At 41.2% G+C, this 7650-nt stretch overlaps 1 protein-coding gene and 1 pseudogene across 19 annotated transcripts in view; one reads left to right on the top strand and one right to left on the bottom strand.

Moving 5' to 3' along the window:
- LOC108518691 (CAAX prenyl protease 2) overlaps nucleotides 1-7650 on the bottom strand; it is a 106967-nt gene that overhangs the window by 68865 nt on the left and 30452 nt on the right. Inside the window, exon 1 of one of the 19 annotated variants that reach the window (XM_017857281.1) lies at nucleotides 6192-6763. The exons of the other annotated variants lie outside the window; for them this stretch is intronic. The gene's annotated coding sequence lies outside the window, so the exon portion shown is untranslated. Of the gene's footprint in view, nucleotides 1-6191; nucleotides 6764-7650 lie in introns of those variants that run through there. 19 annotated transcript variants of the gene reach the window in all.
- The window catches only part of LOC108518599 (ferritin light chain pseudogene), a 9126-nt pseudogene continuing 4136 nt past the window's right edge, over nucleotides 2661-7650 (top strand).

Below are 7650 nucleotides of genomic sequence, written 5' to 3'. Positions count from 1 at the left end.
AAAAAAAGAAAGGAAGAAAAGAAAAGAAAGAAAGAAAAGACACAAAGTTCAGAAAACAGAAAATAGAGGTGGTAAACACTTATTAAAAGGTTCAGATACATATAATTAAAACTTTTAACCATCTCATTAACTTGTAAATTAGCTTAAATATTTTAAGTAATTGAAATTCCCAATGCCAGCAAAGTACGGTGAAGTTGGTAACTTTACTACAAATGTTAGCATTACATGACACAACTTTTTTTGGGGGGATGGAGCCTTACTTTGATGCCCAGGTTGGAGTGCAGTGGTGCGATCTCGGCTCACTGCAACCTCCACCTCCCAGATTGAAGTGATTGCCTTGCCTCAGCCTCCCGAGTAGCTGAGACTACATGCTATTTTTTTGTATTTTTAGTAGACATGGGGTTTCGCCATGTTAGCAGGCTGGTCTTGAACTCCTGATCTCAAGTGATCCGCCCATGTCAGCCTCCCAAAGTGCTGGGATTACAGGTATGAGCCACCACGCCTGGCTGACATGACTTTTTACAAAGCAATTTCAGGGCCATAAAAATGTACACAAACTTTGATCAAGTTAATTCTATCTCAGAAAATTAATCCTAAAATTTTCAATATAGTAAAAGGCTATACGCATTAAGATATTCATTCCAGTGATATTAATTAGCACTTATTGAGAACCGTGTATTCAGAATAACCACTGTGCTACATGCATTATACATATTACTTCACTTAATCCTCAAAACAATTTTATGAGGTAGGTGCTTTCAAAAGATCAAAAACTTGCTCAAGACCACACCGTATAATCTCCTAGCCACTATAACTATCCTGCTATTCATAATAATGGGGGAAAAAAAGAACAAATCTAAATGTCTATTAATAGAAAAATGGTTAATTTACGATACATCTTGATGGATAATTTAGCCATTAAAATAATGACTAGAAGACTATGTCATAACATGAAAAATGCTTATGTTAAGTAAAAAAAGACATAGGACAACATTATATATATTGTGATTACAACAGTATTAAAAAAACATGATGGGCATGATGCTGGCTCAGTGCAGCCTCCACCTCTTGGGGCCAAACTATCCTTCTGTCCCAGGCTCCCAAGAAGCTGGGACACTATAGGTGCACACCACCACGCTCAGTTAATTTTTGTATTTTTTTGTAGAGACTGGGTCTTGCCATGCTGCCCAGGCTGGTCTTGTACTACCAGCGTCAAGTGATCCTCCCATTTTGGCCTCCCAAACTGCTGGGATTACTAGCATAAGCCACTGTGCCTGGCCTAGAAAAAGCATTTTAGGAAATACAGCACTCATTCATAACAAACACTGCTGGCAAATTAGGGATAGAAAAGAATTTCCTAAACTTAACAGGAGCAGGTACAAAAACTATTGCAAATATACTTAATAATAATTTTTTTTTTCTTTTAAGAAATGAGGACTTTCTGTGTTGACCAGGCTGGTCTCGAACTCTTGGCCTCAAATGATCCTCCAATCTTGACCTCCCAAAGTGCTGGGATTACAGGCATGAGCCACTGGTCCCGGCCAATGATAGACTTTTAAATAATCCTTCCTTGTTTAATTTCCTTGTTTAAGGAAAGCAAGACACAGATGCCTAATATTACCCCTGCTATTCTATTTAATACTAGTACTATTCTATCCAATACAATATGACAAGGAAAAGAAGTAAGCCATATGCCAGGCATGGTGGCTCATTCCTGTAGTTCCAGCAGTTTGGGAGGCCGAGGCAGGCAGATCACTTGAGGTCAGGAGTTCGTGATCAGGCTGGCCAACATGGTGAAATCCTGTCTCTACTAAAAATACACAAGTTACCCGGGCATGGTGGTGCATGCCTGTAGTCTCAGCTACTCAGGAGGCTGAGGTGGGAGAATCACTTGAACCTGGGAGGCGGAGATTGTAGTGAGCCGAGATCACACCACTGCACTCCAGCCTGGGTAACAGAGTGAGACTCTGTCTCGAAAAAAAAAAAGGTAAGCTATATAAGGATTGAAAAGGAAAAGATGGAGTTGTCATAATTTAGAGATGCTTTGAGTGCCCATATAAAGGATCCAAAAGAATCCACAGATAAATTATCCAAATTAATGAGGGATTAATTAAGTAGGGTTGAAAAAATGAATACCATTCATAATAGCAACAAAAACTGTAAGACTATAGAAATAAATATAACAAAATATATCTAAGACCATTATGAAAAGAATTTAAAAGTGTTCACGTAAAAGATCTAAATAGGAATGACATAGTAAGATGGTGGGACAGGAAGCCCCAGGCCCTCATTTCCCCTACAGAAAAACCAACTCAACAGCAATATCAAATTATCTTTTGTGAGAACTCCAGAAGCCAGTTAAGAGGTTGCAGAACCACAAGTGAACTCAAATCCAACAAGAGCCACATCCAAGCAAGACCCCAGCTAAAGAAATATCCCCTCATCTGAGACATCCTAGCCTTATGGCAAAGGAAAAGAAGCTACCAGCAAAATACACATAGACTCTTAAAGCTTCTCCTGGAGGGCAACACATGTCACTTCCACTCACATTTCATTGGCCCTGGCAAGTTACATGACCCAGCCTTATACTGATAGGGCAAAAAGTATAATTCTCCCAGAAGAAGAGGAGACAATATTTTGAGTAAATAATATCTGGCAAAATGGTCTCTAAAGTCAGGCAGACTTTGGCTTATAGCCATTTGCTCTTGGTTGAGCCCCTTATTCTCCTATAGAATCTATATACTGGAGATTATAGTGCCTATCTCTTAATTGTGACAACTAAAATTAAATAACATTTTTTAAAAGAAAATCTAAATAAATGACAAGCTATATCATCTCACAAAAACAATGCTAAAAATGTTCATAGCCACCAAATTAATCTATAATTCCATTTAATAGCAATCAAAATCACAAGATTTTTTGTGGAGTTTTTTTTTGGTTTTTTTTTGAGACGGAGTCTCATTCTGTCACCCAGACAGGAGTGCATTGGCACGATCTTGGCTCACTGCAACCTCTGACTCCTGGGTTCAAGTGATTCTCTCACTTCAGCTTCCAGAGTAGCTGAGATTACAGGCATGTGCCTCTACGCCCGGCTAATTTTTGTATTTTTAGTAGAGACGGGGTTTCACCATGTTAGCCAGGCTGGTCACTAACTCCCACCTCCTGTGATCTGCCGGCCTCGGCCTCCCAAAGCACTGGGATTACAGGCGTGAGTCCCCATGCCCAGCCTAGAACTTAACTCATTATAAAACTCATAGGCAAGAGTAAAGGTTTTAAAACCAAAGACGAGGCCAGGCGCGGTGACTCATGCCTGTAATTCCAGCATTTTGGGAGGCCGAGGCGGGCGGATCACGAGGTCAGCATATCGAGACCATCCTGGCTAACACAGTGAAACCCCGTCTCTACTAAAAATACAAAAAAAAAAAAAAAAATTAGCCGGGCGTGGTGGCGGGCGCCTGTAGTCCCAGTTACTTGGGAGGCTGAGGCAGCAGAATGGCGTGAACCCGGGAGGCGGAGCTTGCAGTGAGCGGAGATTGTCCACTGCACTCCATCCTGGGTGACAAAGCAAGACTCTGTCAAAAAAAAAAAAAAAAAAAAAAAAAAAACCAAAGACTATTCTGAAAAAGAAAAACAAGGAGGAGATATTTGCCCTATCATATAGCAAGATTTATTCTAAAGCTTTAGGAAATACAACTCTACAATACTTGCCCAGGCACAGAGATAAATACTAGATTACCCAGAAACAGACCCAAGCACATATAGAATCTTAGTATATGACAGAATAATAATATAAATTACTGGGTAAAGTACTATTCAATAATAAACTGAGTTGGGACAAGTAGCAATCTGTTTGGAAAAGGATTTAGATTCCTAACTTACACCATAAATAAAAATAAACTCCATTATGAAGTCAGCTGGTTAGCAAAGCAAAACAAAAATAAATAAACTCCAGATTCACTAGATGTAATAATAAATATAATTTTAAAACTTTAGCACTATTAAAGAAATTATATAGGCTGGGAGTGGTGGCTCACACCTATAATCCCAGCACTTTGGGAGGCTAAGGCGGGTGGATCACCTGAGGTCAGGAGATCGAGACCAGCCTGGCCAACATGGTGAAACCCCGTCTCTAGTCAAAATATAAAAATTAGCTGGGCTTGATGGTGGGGGCCTGTAATCCCAGCTACTCGGGAGGCTGAGGCAGGAGAATTGCTTGAACCTGGGAGGCAGAGGTTGCAGTGAACTGAGATCGCACCATTGCACTCCAGCCTGAGCAACAGAGTGACACTCTGTGTCAAAAAAAAAAGAAAAAAGAAATTACATAAAATGTCATTATGACTTCAGTGTAGAAAAGAATTGTCTCTAATCAATGATTGCGGCTTTCACTTTATAAAACTAGAAACATCAAGCCTGTAATCCCAGCACTTTGGGAGGCCGAGACAGGCGGATCACGAGGTCAGGAGATCGAGACCATCCTGGCTAACACGGTGAAACCCCGTCTCTACTAAAAATACAAAAACTAGGGGCGAGGTGGCAGGCGCCTGTAGTCCCAGCTACTCGGAAGGCTGAGGCAGGAGAATGGCGTAAACCCGGGAGGCGGAGCTTGCAGTGAGCTGAGATCCGGCCACTGCACTCCAGTCCGGGCGACAGAGCGAGACTCCGCCTCAAAAAAAAATAAAATAAAATAAAAAATAAAAAAATAAAACTAGAAACAGAAGAGCAAATAAGACCCCAAACAAGCAAAAGAAAGAATAAAAGATCAGAGTGTAAATGAATGAAATAGAAAACAACAGGAAGAACCTGGTTCTAGCCAGACTAATCAAGGAAAATAAAAGAGAAGACATAAATAACCAATACCAGGAGTAAGAAATGAGATATTCCTAGAGATTCTACAAACATTAGAAAGATAGCAAGGAAAATTATGAACAATTTTATGTCAATAAACTCAATAACTTAGATAAAATGGACAAATTCCTTGACACAAACTACCCATGCTTACCAAGGAAAAAAAGAAGCCAGGTGCAGTGGCACACACCTATAATTCCAGCACTTTAGGAGGCTGAGGCAAGCGGATCACTTGAGTCCAGGAGTTCCAGACCAGCCTGGGCAACAAAGTGAGACTCTGTCTCTACAAAAAAATACAAACCAGGTATGGTGGTGCATGCCTATAGTCCTGAGTCTGAGGCAGGAGAATTGCTTGAGCCAGGGAGGTCAAAGCTGCAACAAGCTGAAATCACCCCACTGTACTCAAGCCTGGATGACAGAGACCATGTCGCAAAAAGAGAGAGAGACCAACCGTATAATTATTAAAGAAATTGAATTTGTAGTTAAAATATTTCCCAGGAAGGAAAAAATCAGGCCCAGATGGCTTCCTTGATGATTTGCACCAAATATTTAAGGAAGAAATTGTACCAAATATTTAAGGAAGAAATAATATCTTCTACAAACTCTTCTAGGCAATTGAAGAACAGAGAATATGTCCAAAGTAATTCTATGAGGCCAGCATTACTTGTACCAAAACGAGACAAAAACATTACAAGAAAAGAAAATTACACATATCCTTTGTGAACATAGATGCAAAAATTCTTAATAAAATTATGGCAAATCAAATCCAACAATACAGGCTGGAGTGTAGTGGCATGATCTTGGATCACTGCAACCTCCACCTCCCAGGTTCAACTGATTCTGCTGCCTTAGCTTTGGAGTAACTGGGAAGACAGGCATGCAACACCACACCCAACTATTTTTGTATTTTTTAGTAGAGACGGGGTTTCGCCATGTTGGCAAGGCTGGTCTCAAACTCCTGACCTCAGATGATCTGCCCGCCTCAGCCTCCTAAAGTGCTGAGATTATAGGCATGAGCCACAGTGCCCGGCCAAGATTTTTATTTTTTGAGATAGGGTCTTGCTCTGTCTCCCAGGCTGGAGTACAGTGGCAAAATTATAGCTCACTGTACCCTCCAACTCCTGGGTTCAATCAATCCTCCTGATTCAGCCTCCTGAGTAGCTAGGACTATAGGCATGCAGCACCATGCCCAACTAACTTTTAGAAATGTTTTGTAGATATGGGCCTTGCTATGTTTCCCAGGCTAGTTTAGCAAGCTTGAAAAATATATAAACATCAATTGTATTTCAAATACTAGCAAGAAACAGTTGGAAAATGAAATTCTTAAAAAAAAAAATACCACTTACTGGCCAGGTCACATTTGCAGTTAAGTCTTCCACTGAAGTCTTGAACCCCTCAAAGTCATCCATAAGGGTTGGAATCAACTTCTTCCAAACTCCTGTTAATGTTGATGTTTTGACCTCCTCCGATGAATGACAAATGCTCTTAATGACATCTAGAATGGTGACTCCTTTCCAAGTTTTCAATTGACTCTACACACTATCTATGGCAGCTATAGTCTTATAAAATGTATTTATTAAATAATAAGTCTTTAAAGTTGAAATTACTCCTTGAACCATGGGCTATTCATGGATGTTCTGGCAGTGCATTTGGCAGTCCCACACATCTGTCTCTTGCTTCAAGAGTACTTGGATGGAACAAACCCAGGGACTCCCTCTCTTCTGGCCTCCAACTGCTCTCCAATCTCCTCTCCACTTGCAACCTCTAGGATCATCTTCTCAGCCATCTCCTGCTTCTGGGACCAGCCAACACTGTTTTTGTGGTTAGCTCCTTCTTGCCAACTAGACTTATCAGAATTATTTCATCAAGTTGGAGGCAGCTGTCAATCGCTTGGTCAATTTGTATCTGTAGGCCTCCTACATCTCTCTCATTCTGGGCTTCTATTTTGACCGCAATGATGTGGCTCTAGAAGGCGTGGGCCACTTCTTCCACAAATTGGCTGAGCAGTGTAAGGGTGTAGAGCATGTCTTGAAGTTGCAAAGCCAGCATGGCAGCCATATTCTATTCCAGGACATTCATAAGCCATCTCAAGATGAGTAGGGTAAAACCCTGGATGCCATGGAATCCAACACAGCCATGTAGAAAAACCTGAACGAGGCCCTTTTGGATTTTCATGCCCTAGGTTCTGCCTACACAGACCCCTATCTCGGTGACTTCCTGGAGAGTCACTTCCTAGATGAAGAAGTGAGACTCATCAAGAAGATGGGCAACCACCTGACCAACCTCCACAGGCTTGCAGTCTCCCAGGCTGGGCTGGGCAAATATATCTTTGAAAGCATGACTAGGGGCTGGGTACGGTGGTTCACAGCTGTAGTCCCAACACTTTGGGAGGCCAAGGTGGGAGGACCACCTGAGGTCAGGAGTTTGAGACCAGCCTGGCCAATATGGTGAAACCCCATCACTACTAAAAATAAAAAATTAGCTGGGTGTGGTGGCGGGCACCTGTAATCCTAGCTACTTGGGAGGCTGAGGCAGAAGAATTGCTTGAGTCTGGGAGGTGGAGGTTGCAGTGAGCCAAATCATGCCATTGCACTCCAGCCTGGGCAACAAGACTGAGATGCCGTCTCAAAAAAAATAAACAAATAAAATGAAGTATGCCTTGTATTTATTAAACACCTGCTATATGCCAGACATTGTGCTGGGCTCTGGAAATATAGAAGTGATTAAGACAAACTATATTCCTTTCCTCATGGAGCTAACATTTTCTTTTCTTTTTTTTTTTTTTTTTTTAAAAAAAGCCCCGCT

The sequence above is a fragment of the Rhinopithecus bieti genome, unplaced genomic scaffold (genome assembly GCF_001698545.2).
Source record: "Rhinopithecus bieti isolate Rb0 unplaced genomic scaffold, ASM169854v2 scaffold_44159, whole genome shotgun sequence".
Lineage (NCBI taxonomy): Eukaryota > Metazoa > Chordata > Mammalia > Primates > Cercopithecidae > Rhinopithecus > Rhinopithecus bieti.
The sequence above is the reverse complement of the archived record's forward strand: the minus strand, read 5'-3'. Positions and strand labels throughout refer to the sequence as shown.